The 19,540-nt window shown below is 28.7% G+C and overlaps 1 protein-coding gene across 6 annotated transcripts in view; it reads right to left on the bottom strand.

Moving 5' to 3' along the window:
- LOC113798157 (uncharacterized) overlaps nt 1-19,540 on the bottom strand; it is a 35,767-nt gene that overhangs the window by 14,925 nt on the left and 1,302 nt on the right. Inside the window, exons 1-2 of one of the 6 annotated variants that reach the window (XR_012847013.1) lie at nt 9,234-9,248; nt 6,905-7,108 (exon numbers count right to left, since the gene is read on the bottom strand). The exons of 1 other annotated variant lie outside the window; for it this stretch is intronic. The gene's annotated coding sequence lies outside the window, so the exon portion shown is untranslated. Of the gene's footprint in view, nt 1-6,904; nt 7,109-8,497; nt 8,513-9,233; nt 9,249-19,540 lie in introns of those variants that run through there. 4 more of the 6 variants (XR_012847014.1, XR_012847010.1, XR_012847012.1 and 1 more) reach the window with 4 other exon arrangements.

Below are 19,540 nucleotides of genomic sequence, written 5' to 3'. Positions count from 1 at the left end.
CATCGAAATTTTTAGGCAACAAAAAAAAATTGGATACCCTGAGGCAGAATCCAATAACAGAAAAAATGGATTCTCGAAATGATCACTTTTTTTTCGGGAGAAAAAAAAGTTTTTTTTTCAACGTTTGAGTTTCATCCACAATCATTTTGCGTAAACATCGAATAAAACGAATAACAAAACCACGTTGTTGTGTGTGGTTTCCCACCATCCACCTCCTCCCCAATGAAATGATCACGTACATTCATCATATCACATTGGAAAAAAAGTGGAAAAATTTTTTGAATAATAAACACACACACAGCCATCATCTAGGAAAATTGAATAACCAAAAAGAAAAAAAACTGAAGAAAAACACAAAATTTAAATTTCATTTTTTTTTCATTTCAAAAATCAATTTTGGCCAGAATATTCTCTCTACACACACATACACAGAATAATATTCACAAGTTTCATTTTGTTTGTCATTTTTGCCACCCTAGCACACACACAATGTTTACCCGATGACGACTTACAACAACAACAAAATGCTGATTAATCAAAGTGTGTGATGTGTGTGTTCATTTTTACTGATTTCGACCATTTTTCTATAGTTTTTTTTGGGCTTGTACAGAATATATTTTGGTAAGAATATTCCGAACAACAACAACAACAACAACAATGGTTGATGATTCAAATGTTTAGTAGTTTTTTTTCATTCATTTTGGATCGATAAAATGCAAATTATCATCATTTTTTTTCTATTCACTTTTCACTTTTTTTTTATACAATACCGTTTTGATCTGAATGTGTTAACAAAAAGTTTTTTTTTCGTTGAATTGATTTTTTTAACCCCCCATTATCAACCCTTGTTCAACAATTCAAATCCAATTGATACGTCCATTGTGTTTTTTTTTCATTTGAAAATTTTTCAAAGAAGAATTTCGATTCTGCCACTGAAATGAAACTGGATTCTTTTATTGAATAGAAAGAAAAAAACTTTTCGTTGCTGTTGAAAAGAAATTTCTTAAATTGAAATTGAAAACTTTTTTTCAACGAAAATTACAATTCTAAATGACGTTGATGATCATCGTCATTTATTGATTGACTTTTTGAATGTCTAAATTTATTCGGTCTTTTTCTAATCAAAAAAGCAACAAAATTCTTTCAATAAACAACGATCGAAACAGAGAATTTAAATTGAAAATGAACGTGCAAAAAAACAAATTTACAGGGCAAAACTGTTGATGATAATGCTATAGTGTTAAGTAAATGACATGATTATTACCGCCATCATTTTTGAATAATTTTCAGCCGTAAAAAAACAAATTTTTACAGAAAAATTAAACTTTTTATTATTTCGCTTTGGAAGATGATCATCATAAGTGTTAACAATTTTCCCTGACTATATGCAGCAGCCATCAGGATAAACATCTCAATTACCACCAGATATATTCTCAAACACATTGGATACATTCATTTCTCTTTATAATTCGCTTATCATTTGTTTAATAGTGGAAACAAGAAACACGTAAAAAGACGAACAATAATAAGACATTTTTTCCACTATTTCAACAGAATAAGCAATAAAAAGGTAGACAAAAAAAACCGATTTAGAAAATTAATATCATCATCATCATTATCATTATATGACGATGATCTAATGAGAAGAAACAAAACAATATCTGGATCCTTACACAAAAAAAACTTAAGGATCATTGTAATTGCCATCATTATCATCAACAACAACAAAACAAAAAAAAATCCAAATATTCAAGTTGCTTAGCAATGTTTTTCTTTATTCATTTTGTTTAAAACAAAAAGAAAAAAATAACCAGAAACAGTAATTCTCCATTTGAAAAAAGATATATACCCAACCAATATTTTATCAAAGAAAATTTGAAAAAATTCAAAGAATTGATGGCTACATTTATTCGTTTGCCCTGGGTTTTTCAAACCTGAATTGTTGAATTTCTTTTCCATTTGTGTGTGTGTGTGATACATTGTGTTTAAAATAGTAGAAATAAAATTAGATAAGTTTTTTCTTATTGCAATGAAAATATAATCATCATCATTATTTCTTGTTTACTATCATCATCATCATCATCATCATCATTCTTAATAATTAATGTACATCACACGCAATAAAAAAATAGTGACATTTTATGTTTATGTTTTACCTGTATTGATTCTGGTTCATTTCAACACACACACACACACACACATAAATTATGTACAAGTATTGATCGTTTTGTGTATGTTCACTTTATTCGTGGGGATTTTGTCGAGAAAATTTTCGGGAATATACTTTGATGATGATGATGATGTAAGAGATTAAAATTAGATCAATTAAAAGTTGTCAATTTTGCTAATTTTCGACAATTAAATTGATGATGATGATGATGATTTGATCCTAGAATAATAAATTTTATCATCATTGAATGAATGAATCTTTTTAATGTTTAGGCAATAAAATTGTCAAACAAAATCGATAGAAATGTTTTAGCAAAATACACAGACAGACAGAATCGGAGAATAATGTCCAAAAAACAAACAAAACCGAAATGAAAAACAAAATATCTACAAAGAATTTGGACAAAAGAAAGTTCCTGATCCATCAAGAATGAGAGTAGGGAAAAAACTAACAACAAAAAAAAGTTCACCAACACCAAAGTGCCAATATCAATAACATAATATTCAAAGAGAGAGAGAGAATACCAGAATATATTTGCTTTGAGGCTATTAACCACCAACACCCACACACACCAAACATCAATTTGATTTCCAAATAAAGATCAAGCCAAACTTGTAATATATTGGTGGTGGTTAGTAATGTGTAATAATTCCAAATTTATTAAACTTTGTCACTGAATGTTTTTTTTTAATACTTTGGTTCTTGCTATTCTTGCCCATCATCAATTGATTGACTTTTCATATACAATGATTCAATATTGTCATCTTGTGATGGTTTTATTTTTCTATTTTGATAGTAGTGTTTGGTGGTTAGCGAAAATCGTTTGTGTAAATATAGCCAATGATAATGATGACAATAAACGGTAATAATAAAGGTTTAAATGAATTGTTTGTTTATCGGTTGTGAATGAAATGAGAAGTGTGAAAGAAGAAAGAAAGTATGAAAAAAATGTTGATGAAACACGAATTTTAAACATTTGAGCAAATGAAAAAAAAAATGAGAAATGTAATCAAAAAAATGAAAATGAAAAAGAAGAAATATGGGCAATTAATCATCAATATGAGTTTCGGTTTTTTTTTCTTTTCGCTGGTAAGTGATGAAAGAATCTAGTCATTTCAACGAATGAATGAATTTTGTTCAAAAAAAAAAAAAAAAAAATTCAAGTTTGTTGTTGAAGAAATTCTTTTCATTTATTTTTTCATTCATTTTTTGAATTGCATTCATTCATTCATTTGAATGAACAAAATTGTCCTGAATTTAAATTGGAAAATTGGAATTTTCAAATTATTACCAGTTTTTCGGTCCACGAAAATAGTAGTTCTTCCATTACATAACCCCATAAAATGATCACCATGGATCATGATATCCTTTTTTTCAAATTTAAAGAATTTTCTTTTTTTTTCAATATTTCAACGATTCCAATGCGAAACCTGTACAGAAAAATGGCCAACTCAACTTTCCAAATATAGCCAAATGATTTATTATTCACACACACACACTTATACAAAAGTCAAAAAGACTGATGATGATGATGCTAACTGAATTCAGAAGAATCTTGGGGAGCGAAAAAAAAGTCAATTTTTTAAATTTCTTTTTTTTTGTTTGAAATCGATTTTTTTCTTTATTTTCTATCGATGTCTATAAGTGATAATCGAAAAATGTTTTTCGCTTTCGGCGAATGGCGTGAGTGAGAGGGAGATTTGAAAATAGAATTAACTGAATTGATAGACAGATAGATTGAATATATCGAAAATCTCATTGATTCGATTGGATAGCCGAAATAATCGAATATGAAATTCCGGATCTTAGATCGGAATGAGAGATATGAAAAAAACAACAGAATTGAACCATTGATGTGTTTATAGTCATCCGGTATTATTATATTATATTCAAAACAAAAGCGAAAATATAATACAGAGAAAGAGAGAGAGAGAGAGGGAGAGAGAGAATGAAATTTGCATATTAATCATTCAGAGAGAGAGAGAGAGAGAGAGAGAGAGAGAGCAAGAGAGAGAATTTGTGAATAAAGAATTCATTCTGAAGTGAAAAAAAAGCTTTTGATTCAAAGTTACCAATATAGTTAACGGTTTACACACACACATACATATGCATCTTCAAAAGCCATATATCATGTTACCAAATGTTGGCTGGTTGGTTGGTTACTTGAAAATACTTGGATGTCATTTTCATTCGATTTTCACTTAATTCTCTCTTTCTCACTATTACCATAGGATTTTTTCCCCAGAAAAAAAGTAACCAAACCAAACCGAATGAAATGGAAACAAAAAAATCCATTTTTTTCTTCTTCTCATCTCTTAATGCATCGGTATGATTTAAACATTAATTACATTAATGTATCCGACTTTTTTCTAATGATATTCAACAAGAATTCACGGAGGCAAACAAACTAAACCTGATCGGTATTGATCCATCAATGAAACAAAAAATTCTCACTTAATCGAATGAATTTTCATTGTCAAAAATTTTTGTTGTTGTTACTGTTGACATTTCTTAAAAATTTCAGAAAAATTTTTAATTTCAGAAAAAAGTCACGTCCAGTATTGCTACTGTCGTTATTGGTTGAATGAATTGGGATTTTATTCGAGGAATAAGAAAAAATTGGATTCGACCGGTCGAAAGAAACGGAAACGAAAGAATTTTTCCGAAAAAAAACGAAATTTCGGTAATGAAAAATGACAACAGAAAGTTTATTATTATGTCATCATCGTCATCTTGAATTGAAACAAAAATAAAACCGGGAAATTTTTCAAATGAATTTGTAACGAAAATTTGACCCGAACTTTCGTTACAAATTTTTGTTTTGGTCTAATTTTTAATTAGATTATCGGTTTGTTGTCGTTTTTTTTGATCAACAATTTCCCACACAAACACACACGCATAAATTGAAAAACCCCAAAAAACGAATGGTTATCCTAATCAAATATTTAAATCACGTTTTTTTTTGGTGATGGTGATTTTCAACACAGAAAAAAAACCTGAACCAAAAATCATCATTGGTCAACTTGATTTGAATTTCAAACAATGATTTTCTTTGGTGTTTTTATTCAGAATTGAATGATCCAAACAAACAAAACAAATCCAGAAAGAGCCAGAAGCGAAAAAACAAAACAGATTTTGAGTTTTTGCAAACCAAAATTGATTAAGTTATGTTCGCGCCATGAATCCACGGTTTAAACAGGCAACAAAACAAAACAAAATCAAAATCAAAGCATCCATTATCCGGCGGAAGTGAAAACCACCAAAAAAAGAATCAAGGAACAAAAACCTGAAATGAATATTTTATTTCAAGGAAAATAATAAAAATCAAACGATGCAAACAAACGAAACAGAAGAAAAACGAGACGAAAATGATTATTTGACGCGTGTCAACGCGCGTTGTTACGAACGTGATACGTTGAAACAACGTAGAAATAACCACCAATGATGAAAACAATGATGAAAAATGATTGTCAACCAACAATTTCATCGATGTTGGTGATGATGATGATCAAATAAGATTTATTTATTTTTCTTCCAAAAAATAAATAAGCCAGAAAGACAATGAAATTGCAAAAATAGCACGCATAAATAAACGTGTTTCAAAAAAAGATCATTTTCACTTGATTCTTATTTGATTTTAGCAGGGTTTTTTCAGTTTTTTGGCATATTTTTTTCACTTGATAGTCGCTGATTTCAAATTATGAATTCAATACACGAATTTCTCTTTTTTCATGGATGATGATGATGGCGTTTTTTATTCTGGTTTTGGGCTCGTGTTTGCCATACACACACATCGAAATACTTAAAACACCCCAAACGAAGCGAAATGAATGAATGAATGAAGATATTGAGCGAATTAAGAGAAAAGAATAAACGCAAAAAACATTCATTTAATAAAAGGAAAATTTTCTCTAGGAAATGAAAATGCATTTATGTGTGCGATGAAATAAATGAAAAAACAAAAACACTTTGGCACACACAAAGGACAATATTCAATGAATGTTTATTACATTTTGATAAGATCTTTTCAAGATTTTTTTGTTTTTGTTTTGTTTTGCTGTTGATGTGAATGAATGGTCATTCATTATCGCTTGATGATGATGATGATGATGGTCATTTTCACTGTGTTATTGATCTTAATTGATGTTTGCACTTATTCGTACATTTCTTTTGTTTTATTTTTCTTCAGGATGATAATGATCCATATGAATGGAATACAAAATATTGATAAATCTAATGACCATCCATGGTTAATGTGAAAAAAAGGTGTTTGAATTCCGAGATAATTACATTTGCAAATGTACAATTCAAATGTTCGAATTGATAATTGGCTAATCAGCATGATCAGTTTCTTTTATTTTTACCATGTGAATCGAATGTTGATCGATAGAAAAACAACAGCAGAGAAAATATTTGGATCAATTTAAGCTTTTCAACAAAAAAATTGATCAAATTTGAGGCTAATTTTGTTTTATTACTTTAACCCTTTCGTATCTCATGCAAAAACTGAGACCACTCAAATGAATATTCTTCAAAAAAACAGAATTCTGTATTCGAAAATTTCTCATAATCACCATATTACCGTGTATATGGCGGTGGTTGGTGGTTGGTGATTATCATGTCATCATCGACAGCTGCTGTTTGTTTCAATGATGATGATCATGAAATGAAAATTTTCAACAACAACAACAACAACAACGTTATACAATATGCAAATTTGATTATTATTATTACCATATATATGGTCGTTATTATTATGATTATTATCGTTTTGTTTTGTTTTTTTACCAAAAATTCACGATCATTACCATCAAAATATTCACGTTGTTGTTATGTTTATCTTTCAATGTTAATCGATGATCGAATAGTATTGAACAAAATTCTTGAATTTTTGTTTTCCTGAAAAAATTGATCTTTCCAAGTGGAATGGATGGATGTCTGTGTGAAGAAAAGAAATTAAAACGAAAAGAAATCAATTAAACATTTGAAATGTAAAATGTGTTCAAGTCAAAACCATGTGTTGTGTAATGATTGTCGTTCAAATCAAAAAAAGGAAAGAAAAGGAAAAACAAATCAAGAAAATAATAATAATAACCGGAATCACAAATTCGAATCATTGATTCGAATGATGAATGATTATGATTTAATTTGAAAATGTTCATACAATAATAATAATAATAACTGAATGGGAGAAGAAGAAAAAAATTCAAAGTTATTTAGTCAGAATAGAGAGAGAGGTCTATGAATCCATTCAACCAAACACCCTCACACACACACGCACAAATGGTTAAATAATTTGAAACTTTTTTTTTCTGGGAAATATTCTCAATATATACACTATGAAAAGGATTGAGGATTGAATACCGGATCCTAGGGTTATGATGATGATGATGATGATGATGTAATCCTATGGTAATATCCAAATTATTTCTGTAGGCTTGAAATTCTGGTTCAGGAAAGTGGCGATTGTGAGTGGGAGAGAGAGAGAGAGATAGAATAATGAGAAACAACCAGAAAAAAAAGATCGAAATAATCGAAAATGAAACATACACAGAGAAAGCGAAAAAGCAAAAAATGCAAGCTTTTTGTTTGATTAGGTTTTTTTTTCTACTTGGATTTTGTTTGTTTATTTGTCTTTGAATGAAAAAAATTCTGATTTTTACTTAAAAAAAATAAAACAACAAGGAATATTAATGAAAGAAGCAAGAATAATGACATTCTACTTTAGAATTCAAGAAAAAAAAGATGTCACATTTCTTTTGGATCACATTAAAATGAAAATGATATTCATTAATGTCACTAAAGAGATGTTTGTGTTTTAGTTAGTTTTAGTTGGGATGATAGGAAATGAATAGGGGATTATTATTCTCTCGACCCCAACAGAATTTGAAATTTTGTTGTAAACAAAAAGAGGATTCTGCTTGTTTGTTTGTTTGTTTTGTTTTGTAACGGGGGTGTAAAACAGTCATTGAATAAATTGAATTGAATGAAATTAACAAGATAAGTTTGAGAGTGAAAGAAAAAATCGAAATTTTGTTTTTTCTTTGAAAATGAAAATGGCGTTGATGATGATCATCATCATCAACAGTAAAAACACCCGGCAGGAAAAACAAAAAAAAACAATAATCAAAGTGAGCGACGAAACAATCGATAGAATCGATTTTTTTCTTAAAAAATATACACTTTTTTCACCAAAATATCCAGAATTAAAAAACGAAAACTTTCTCTCCTTTTTTTTCATTCATGGATTATTTTTCTTGTCTCAAGTTTCTTTGTGACATATCAGTTCATCAATTTATTTGTTTTGTTTTGTTGTTTTGTTATTACCAGATAAAATGATCGTGTGAAAATAACATCCGGAAAGTTCACTCGTTTTTCACCCCCGAACAATTCGTTTATTTTTTTCTCTACGGATAACAAATGAATGTATTTTGTTTTGGAAATTACGAAAAAACAACAACAAAATAATCGACTCTCAGATCGATTTCGTTAATGTTTTGTTTGTTTTTGTTTTCGTTTTTCTGTTTTGTTTTTCTGGTGTTACTTGTATCCAAAATTGACCAGAAAACAAAAACTGGTAAGAATATTAAAATATACAAAACATAACAACAACAACAAGATGATGAAAATGAACAATTTTCACTCCAAATGAGATTGAACAAATGAAAAGGTTTCATTTGAAAAAAAGATATATATCACAAACACATTGTGACAAAAGCAAAAGCAAAAACAAAACGAAAACTTGTTTCTTTTGAATGTTTTTTTTTTTGGAAAACTTTGCTGAAAATTATCCAATAAGAATAAGATTGGTTTGAAAAATGATCCAAGATTGATATCGATAATGTTTAATAGTGCAGAATATAGTGAATAAGGAGAAAAAGTTTCGAATAAAAACCGAAGGCATGTTCCACATTGTATTTGAAACTCATTGAAGAAACTGTCGAGTGTGTCGCACAAGTGTTAAAAGAGTTGACAACTTTTGATTACAAGAATTATTGTTATATAAGTAAATAAATAACATTGGAAAACAACAAAACAAGGCGAACAGGGATTTCTAATTTACTTTTTTTTCTGGAATCAAATGGTTGAAAAGCCGGGGAAACTTTCTGGAACTTATTTTTGAAACACAACACAGTAATCGAACTTGATTTTTTTTTGATTTACGGCAATTTTTTTTTGCCCGATCAATGAGAGAAACGAAAAAACTCTAATTTTTCGCTCATTTTCTAACGAATGAAATTCTGTCGACAAACTAACAGAAAATGTTCAGCTTTGATGTTTGATAAAGAATAATAATGTTTTTTGAAAAACAACAAACTTTTTTTATTCTCCGTATCAATATTGTTTGTTATCATTGATGATGATGATGATGATAAAAATCGAATAATGTTGTTCAGTTTGTTTGTGTTAAGAGTTTATACAGTTTGTTGTTGTTGTTGTTTTAACATAAATCATAATCATCAATTTTTTCCCGTTCGTTCATTGTTGTTGTCGCCGATGAAAAGGTTGTTGTTGTTGTTGTTTTTGGTGGGTGTGGGTGCAAGAAAAACATATTACGCTGTTTTCAAAATGAAAATTTATTATTTGAATTTTCATTCTCTCTTCCCACCACCACCCGGTTGAACAATTCGGTCACATATGAAAGAAATTCATTGGCAGCACCAAAAAAAAATAAAAAAAAAATTCTGTAACAAGCCGTTGTTGTTAGCGTTGGATATACAGAGAATTTTTTTCTCTCATTTTTTTCCCCAATGTTGTTTAATATTTATTTATTACAGCATTAGCCATTTACAGAATTCAATTCTGTTTCTTGTTGTTGTTGTTGTTGTCACTGTTGTTATTATTATTGTCATCAACAACAACAACAACAACAATTTTTTGTTTCCTTTTTCGTTATTTGTTTGTCATCATTTTGTTACATGTTTATTCCATCGATTCGAACAATAACAACAACAACAACAAAAAAAAACGATGACCATATTTGAACATGTGAATGAATTTCCAATGAAAAAAAAACCTTTAATATCTCTGATGCCAAAAGATAAATAAAGAATGGACAAAGATTTTCATTAGTTATTTGAATTTCATTTCAAATATATGATGAGAGAGAGAGAGTGAGAGAAAGAGAAAAACCAATAGCCCGGATAGTTTTTGGAAATGAATTTTTTTTCCCCTGATCGTTGTCATTTGTTAATGAAAAAAATCAAATAAATTTGATGATGATGGCCAATTTTGTTGTTGTTGTTAATTACAAAATATTAATGTTTTTCGGTTGTTGTTGTTGTTTCATCCATCATCATATTGAATCAAACAAGCAAAAGACATGATGGTGATGAATATATTTCTGGCCTGTCATTTGATTGTCATGTTATTAGTTTTTTTTTTTGCTGGAATCAATGAATTTCAACAACAACAACAACAACAACAGTAGCAGCAGCAGCAGAATTCTGTATTCTAATCTTTTTTCCTAAATCTGATTCTTTGATTCCTTTGAAATGACTTTTCTTTGAACGATTCTGTGTGTGTGTCTGTGATATGATAGTTTATTTTTATTAAGAAAAAAACGTATCCAAATGGAATCCAATATATTTTGCTTTTGTTTTTGTTTTTTGTTTTTGATTTCAAAGAAAAATAATCACATTTATATCAATAATCTCAATGTTACGACACGTTTATATTTCTTGTTTTTGTTGTTTTTGTTTTGTTGTTTTTTGATTTTTTTTTATATTTCGATCGTATCGATATTTGTGAAGTTTTGAAATCGATCGATCGTGAAAAAACAAAACAGAAAACAGAAAACAGCACGATACAGAAAAAATCCCTTGACTGTCGAAATAAGAGAGGAAAAAAAGAACAGAATTTTTCTTTGATTCGTGATTCTTGGCCATTGGTTTGGCCATCTCATCATCACCATCTTACACACAAAATACCCCCATCCAAAAATAGTCAACAAAGAACCTCTTTTCTTCCTTCTTACATATCCCCTTCGTTTCAATAAATATATCCACGATATATTGATGATGAAATTCAGGATTCTTTCTTTTTTTTGCTGCTTCTGCTTCTTCTGCTGTCGTCGTCAATGTTCACTTTTTTCACACATTTTCTTCCAAAAAACAAAACAAAAATGTTATTTTCTTTTCACATCCTCACTTTCTCTCTCTACTCTCTCCCATTCTTATTCTGTATTAATCTTAATTTATCTAGATTAACAAAAAAAAAGTTGACAGTCAATGTGTGTTTAATATGTGTTTCCTGTTATTATTATTATATAACCACCATCATATAACGGTAATATACACACACACAGACAACACACAGACAAACAAACAAACAACAAAATCAGTAAGGAAAATGAACTAACAGAATCCGTAAAATGGTCAATGTGGATGTTGCCGAGAAAAAAAAAGGATGCTATTTTGTTGATCATCATCGACAAGAGAAGATCAAAGAACCGTATCACAGGATAATATTATTTTTGGGATTTTTGTTGCTGTTGATTTCAGAAGCCAAGTACACTGTCTATTTCTAATACCGAAGAAGAAAAGATTATTCTTGATTCTTGATTCCTTGATATTATTTGTTTGGACAGCTAATATCGATAAAAAACAAACAAACAAAAAAACGGTATCGGAAATATATTTAAGACAGGAAAAGAAAAACAAACAAACAATTTCCATCAAAAAGTTCACACAATATTTGCTCGAACTACTGATGAATCTTTTTCATTCAGACAGAATCAAGTTTGTTTCATTTTTTTTCACAAAATGAATTTAATCTTTCGTTATGTCAAGATTTTCTTTCTTTCTTTTTTCATAAAGTTACATTTTACAGTGAATTTTCGTTGATTTTTAATTTAACTTGAAAATCAAACAAACAAAAAATTAAATTTACGAGTTTTGTTTGTTACTCGATGAAAAGAATCGATATCATTATCAAGTTTTTTTTGTTTGTTTCAAATTTTATTAAAGGAAACAAAAAAAAATGTCCGGTTTTAGATTATGAAACGTCTAACGTCAATTATCACATTTCTTATTTGTTTTTTTGATTTTGTTTTTTTTTCTGGTTTGATGATGTCAAACAAAATAAACAACACATAGCCAAACGCTTGAGGCCCAAATAAAAGAAAATTCAATTTGTTCACTGTCTAAATTGATGATATGATGAATTTAGAACGAAGAACGAATGTAGAGAATTGGGAAAGAATGGAAATAAAATCCAGAAAAGCAAGAAAATTGAATTTTCAATTCAATTTTCATAGTTTTTCATCATTTATGTAATGTATGAAGTTTGTTGTTATTTAACCATTTCTTTGCCCTAAAGGCTCCAAAATGAAAATGAAAAGTGTTTTATGTAAACCAAACAAAAACATAAAATGAAATAATGAAAACAATTTCCGGTCATCATTAATAATGAAAAATGAACAGAAATTTACCCAAAAAATTGTCCTGAACATTTTACACATTATGATGTTCTTCAATTATGTAATTTTTTGGTTATGTTCTATTCATCAATATCGTAACACAATATTTTATAACAGGGGGGTTAAAGAGGGGGTAAAAGGTATTAACTTGGGTATTTTCTGGTTTTTTTTGGAAAAAACACTCGAATATTACAAAACTACAAATGTAATTTTCAAAAACAAAACAAAAACAAATCTCGAAATGTAATGTAGCTTTACATGATGATGATATTAAAATGATGCAAAAGAAAAACAAAATGGTGGCCATCATTTTCCATCATATTGATGATGATCATCATCATCATAATCATAATGTCCATTTTAAACCCAATAATGTACATTTTTTTTCATCATCATCATCGTTGTTGTTCACTATGTCTAAATGCGGGTTTTTTTATCATTATTATCGCTGTTGTTGTTTGTATTATATCGAGTGAATAATTCACCCTACACACTACTCAATAAGATGGTATTGATGATAATGATCATCAATGGATCTGGATTTCTTCCTTTTGCATCTGGATTGCTTGTTTGTTGTCGGTTTTTATAACCGAAAAACGAAAAAAAAAAACTAATAGTAACGATGGATCAATTTTCATTTATTATTGTTATATGATTGTTTTGTTTTTACTTCTCAATGTTTGTTTGATAAAGATTTTTGTTGTTGTTGTTTAGAATAAAAAACCCGAAATGTAAGGATTTCCTTTTTTCATTTCATTGCAGTGTTATCATATTATGGAAACATCATTTTTGTTTTTCTCTCTGATATGACGATGATGATCATGATCATACCAGAAAATGATGATAGGATAAAGAATTAAATAGCCCATTAAAATTGTAATTCATTTTTGAAATACGAAAAGAATATTCTGGATTGAAAATACACACACACACACATAAACAGAGTAATCTAACTGGACAATTTTTGTTTGCTTTTTTGTTGTTGAATGTTAAATTCTTCAAACAACTATGAAAAAAAATTCATGTCATTTATGATTGAAATAGTGTATAGAGAGAGATTTTAGGGAGAAAAAAAGTTCATCATTATTATCATCCACCTCCTTCTTTTTTTCATCATCAACAAACAACTTGATCCAATGGATCCATTACCTGAGAGTATGTTTCATCGAATCACATTCGTAGATTCATTTCCATTCAACATCATTGATGAAAAAAAGAAGAAAAAAGTTTTATGTCTGGTCTTTATCCCCTGAGTGTATGAGTTTGGGTTTGTACCAGAGAGAGAAAATAAAAATCTATAGAGATTTATTTTTCAGAAAAAATCTCTCTCTCTCTCTCTCTCTCTCTCTCTCTCTCTCTCTCTCTCTCTCTCTCTCTCTCTCTCTCTCTCTCTCTCTCTCTCTCTCTCTCTCTCTCGATTTAATGCCATAATTATGATGATAATAACCAAGGATTCCAGTAAGTGAATGAATGAGTGGGGAGAGAGTGATGAAAAAAAAAAATTATTTTGTCATCTCTATCAAAATACTATCAAAAAATACTGAACAACAAATTGAAAATGCAACCAACAAATGACCAATTCATAAAGAGTCCATCAAATCAATGATGATGATGGAAATAAATTTTTCCAGAAAAAAAATATATATATCCTCCTCAAAAAAAAAACTTATCAATTTTAATGAGTTGGACCCTATTATACACTTGGCAATGTTGACAAATTTCACTTTCTCTCTCTCATTTCACTATTAACCATCATCATTCAATGTTGAATCAAGAATTGAATTTGATTTTGATGGGCCAATTTTTTTTTCGTTCGTTCGTTCGTCATATGCTTTGGTTCATCTTTTTTTTTTTGCTGTTGGAGTTTAAACTCTGAATAAATTGTGGAATTTGAAACTTTTTTTTTATTTATTTATTTTCAAACTTTCGACTGTCCATTCATTCATCCATCCATCCATCCATGTAAGCAATTTCTCTTCTCCCTGTTGGTGTGTGTGTGCAGTTCTTTTTCTCTTGGAGATTTTTTTTTGTTGTTGGATCGATTCCGGATTTTAACCATATTTTTTACTCACTGCTTGTTAGGGCAATGAAACAGTAAATTTATTCATCAAGATCGGGATTCTTATTTGCCGAGTTTTCCAACAACAACAACAACAGCAAAAGTTTGTTGTTTGCAAAATTGCTTTGGATCGCTCTCTCGTACACATTATATACACAGTTAGAAAATGTTAATTAATTTATTATGATGATGATAATGATGTTCGTTGATTGTCGATCTCTCTTGACAATCATCTTTATATTTTGATAATTATTACCCAATAATGATGATTATGACAATGATGATTTCCATTGAGAAATGAAATTTTGAAATACAGTCGAATAAAAGTTTTTAAAAAAATCAAAAATTATCGATAGTATCGATAGTTTCAAATTTTTTTTTATATTCTCCACATTTCACATCCACTCACTCAATCGCAATACACAATTTATAGCCAATGTTTTGACATTTTCAATTTACAATCTTAAAATGATTTCATTCTCATTATCCAATTTTCGATTCTATTCAAAGCAAAGGAAAAACATTCTTTGCTTTTACAACAAAAAAAAACAACTAAATTGAATTAACCTTTTGTTTGTTTATTTCATTTTGTTTTGTATAATCCTTTCAAAACAGTTAGTGATTTCTCGAAGATTGGCCAGAAAAAAAATATCTTCCCGAAAACAATCACACATTTGAAAATAAAAAAAAAAGTCAAATAAGACATTTTACGTAAAGAAATAAGGAAAAAAATACTTATGTCAAATGATTCAAATAACAGCGAATTTGTGACTTAAATTAGATTTAACTTTTTCACTGGTTCACTGTAATTAATGAATGAATGAATGAAATTGTATAGTGTGTGCTTGTGTGTGGGAGCTAAAGAATTAACAGGGAAAAAGCGCGAAAAAAAGAGAGAGAAAGAAAGCAAACATGAAAAACATTTCAAATGGAAAGAAAACAAAACAAAAAAAAGGAACGAAAGAAAGAATATGGAGAAAGAAACAGAGAAAGAGATTGTGATATATCGTAAATGAGATTGCCATTCAAACAATGTGTGTGTGTTGGTGTGAGTGTTGGTGTCGGTGCAATCTTAATTTAAAATGACACTTAAGAATCGAATGGATTTTTTTCTATGGAATCAGAAACGTAGAATCAGAAAATTTGTTTGAAAATTGGAATTGAAAGAGTGAAAAAAAACAAACAAAACAAAACGACTTTCAATAATGAATGAATGAACATCTGAAAACGACGAAATAAAAAAAACAAGTGAAAATTAAGTTTATGATGCTTGAAGGCGATTTGATTGATCACAATGTTTTTCATTTGTTTGTTGTTTGTTTGTTTGGAATTTATTGGATGAAAAAACAAAAAATTTTTCAATTTAAACTTATTTGAATCATTTTTTGACATTATCAAATCTTTTTTTGGGAAAAAAAATTTAATAACTTTCAATTTGGCTTGAAGCGAAATTCTTATTGAATTTCACACACACACACAAACACTTCCACCATTCAATCAAGAATCAAGAATCGAAATTGAAAAATCTGACTGCGAAAAGATTTAAAAAAAAAATTTAACACACAACCACCACCGCTAATTACATTGTATCCGAATCAAATATTTATGACTAACGAACCAAAAAGAAAGAATCGCATTGATTCTGTTTGTTTGTTTGTTTGCTTTGTTTGAAACATTTTTTCGAAATTTAGCCCGGGAAAAAACCCACTACAGCCACCCAAAATATAAATCATTTTTTGAAACAAAAAAATTGCGTCGTCGTCAACATGGAATTTGAAAAAAATGACCAGAATTTCTTTTTACAAACGAAAAAAATAAAATAAATAAATCCCGTTGACATTGGGATAATACCTGATTATTAATTGACACTTTCTTTGGTGTTTGTGTGTGTGTGTAACGAAAACAACAACAACAAAATTTTCAGAATTTCTTTTTTGTTTTGGTCGATGGATTTAAGCTTTAATTATTATTATTGTTATAAATGACATGAGATTTTGGCACACACACAAAAAGAATTAATGATGATACGGAGGACCCTCACACACCAACAACAACAACAACAAAGAACCAAAATAATGGAAAATATCTGAGGAAATGATCGGGATCAATCCGAGAATTTTGTTTTCGTTTTCGTTTCTTTTTGTTTTGTTTGTTTCATTTCATACTTCTGGGTTCGAAAGCAAACGAAGAACCATAACGGTAAATAAAATGAATTTTTTTTCTGCAAAAACGGCCAGAATTTTTTTCTTGGTGGAAAGTAAACAACAAACATTGATACTTGTTCTCACAATGGGATCATTAGCAACATATGGCTCAATTGAAGAGAGAGAATTTTGTATTGTTTTGTTTTTTCACTTGAGTAATATTCAACGATGACAAACTGAAAAAAACGATAAAAGAACTGAAAATTCTTACTTTCCGACCATGAAAAAAAACGTAATTTTAAAATTATTCTTATTTTTAGGAGTTTTGTTTACAAGAAAAAACAAATTTTATCGCATAAAAATGAAATTTAGTTGAAAAAAATATTTTGACCAGAATTTTGGGGAAACCAGATTTTGTTGTTTAATAAAAATTTTGAATATTTTTTTCCTTTGCCCAAAAAAAATCCAATCATTTTATTAAACTGAATTTTCAATTGTTAAACATTCAGCTGCTGGTCATCTAATATTCGGTAGTGAATGTTACCCAAAATGGTTATTCTGTATTGAGAGCTATTTTTCAAAACAGCAACAAAGAATAATGAATTCTTAGAGAACACCAGATCTACCACTATGGTAAATGATTCACTTACACTTATTTGGTTGTAATATTGAATCTGGTTATGATAATAATAATAATATTGATTTCTATGAAATCTAAATGAAAGAATCATGAAAAAACAACAACAAAAACAACAGAATATTCAATGTTATTTTCCTTTGCTAAGGGGTTGTTTGAAAAATTGATTCCAGCTGCTGCTGCTAAACCATATCATAAAGATTCTATTAATTAGCTATGATCCAAATATAGATTGAAAAAAGAAAGTAAAAATGTATTTATCAAGTGAATAAAACCAAGTGAATAATACAAATCAATCAATCAATCAATCAATCGATCGATTGAATTAAATCGATTTTTTTATTATGTACCGTTAATATATCGATCGATCGATAAGATTATTATTATTTTGGTCTTGGTTTTTTTCTCTTTGGTAATCAAACAATATTTAGAATATTTTTTTGTTGGAATATGAATTGTTGTTTTTCATTTTTCTTCATGTTTCACGCACACACACATTGCTCTAAACGATTTTCCTTTAGGTTTCGCTAATTAATAATTTATATTCGCGTTTTCCATCTGTGTATGAAGCGTGTGTTTGGCTACCCCAGAAGCTCAATTTCAAATAATGATTTTTATTCTGAAATTCTGAATACTATCGATACATACACACAGAGAAACAATAATCATTGATTGATTCTGGAAAAAAAAAGAATACGACATTTATGAATGAATTAAAATGGAAATGCTTTTCCGTTATTTTGTTTTTCTTTGCTTCGATCTTGCAAAACACGCAACAAATGCAAGAACAACAACAACAAAAAACTACCGGTCACTTTGCTGATTTAATTGATTGATATTTGATCCACTGAAACTGCAAAAAAGAAACATGTTTTTGCATTATGTTAATGAAATAAAAATGTTTTTTTGTGTTTCTGTATTTCATTGGAAGAAAAATTGATATGCAACAACAAAAATTTGATACATACATTTCTATTTTGACCAAATAAATCAAAATGATTTTTGTTGTTGTTGTTGAAATAGAAAAAAAAATCATTTACATTCAAATTCGCCCAACAAACACACACAGTGTTAACACCAACAACCGTCATGCTTTGTTTGTTTCGATAGTGGAACAAACAAAGAAAAAATCTAATTAATAATCATAATTAGTGTTAACAGGAATTTAAACCCTCGTACATTGTTTATTGTTTAACCCAGGATATCCTTTTTTGTGTTTCATTTAAGAAACAGATAAAAAGGGTTACAGCAACAACAACGAGAAAAAAATAATGCAATGGAAAAAGAATGGAATTTTAAAACTATTTCGACCTTGATATACAGGTATGTGTGATTGATTGGATCATTTAAAAAAAAATGAAAAGAAAATTAAAAAGCAGAAAATTTTTTCATTATCAATCTTAGCAAGTTTTTTTTGTTTAAAACATCTGTGGTATGTGTCTGTCTGTATACACATATATACGTCCTTCCATTCAACTTTAAATCCTGATTTGAAATCAAGCTAAACTGTTATACTTGTTGCTGCTTGATCAATTATCAAAATAAAAAGAGAATGTAATGTTGTTTGTAATTTGAATGAAACGAACAAAAAAAAAAAAAAAGAAATGTTTTGGATGTAAAATTACGACTTGAAGCAACAAACAAACAAAAATTATGATAATTACTACTATGAATTTAGATTTCATCTTTAACATGTAAGATTTGTTAGAAGAAGAAGAAGAATAATGTAAAAATGTTTTTTTAAAAAGATTTCAATTATTCCTTTTTGGAATAATTTTCAGCAACATTGTCTAAATCTACAATGATTCTTTCTGTTGTTCTTAAAAATTGATCTTTGATTGATTAACACACATCAGCGCTGATCGGATAATTAATATTTTTTGAAAAAAAATTGATAATTTTCAATTGTTTTTCCTGATGAAATGAACAGGAAAACAAAAACAAAATTCAAATGAAATGCATATGATGAATTTCAAAAAAAAAAGTAAAGAATATCGTCACGCAAAACATCCAATTCTATTTATTGATTGATTGAATGAATAATCCATGATGTGGAACAATTTAAATATTGATGGTGGTTGCCGGTGGTTATAATTGCAATTTTTCATTT

This window comes from Dermatophagoides pteronyssinus, unplaced genomic scaffold, assembly GCF_027571235.1.
Source record: "Dermatophagoides pteronyssinus isolate colony J.1.1.1.1 unplaced genomic scaffold, Derpt_VIB-CSIC_2022.12 sq0036, whole genome shotgun sequence".
NCBI classification, from domain to species: domain Eukaryota; kingdom Metazoa; phylum Arthropoda; class Arachnida; order Sarcoptiformes; family Pyroglyphidae; genus Dermatophagoides; species Dermatophagoides pteronyssinus.
This window is presented reverse-complemented; position numbering and strand designations above follow the sequence as displayed.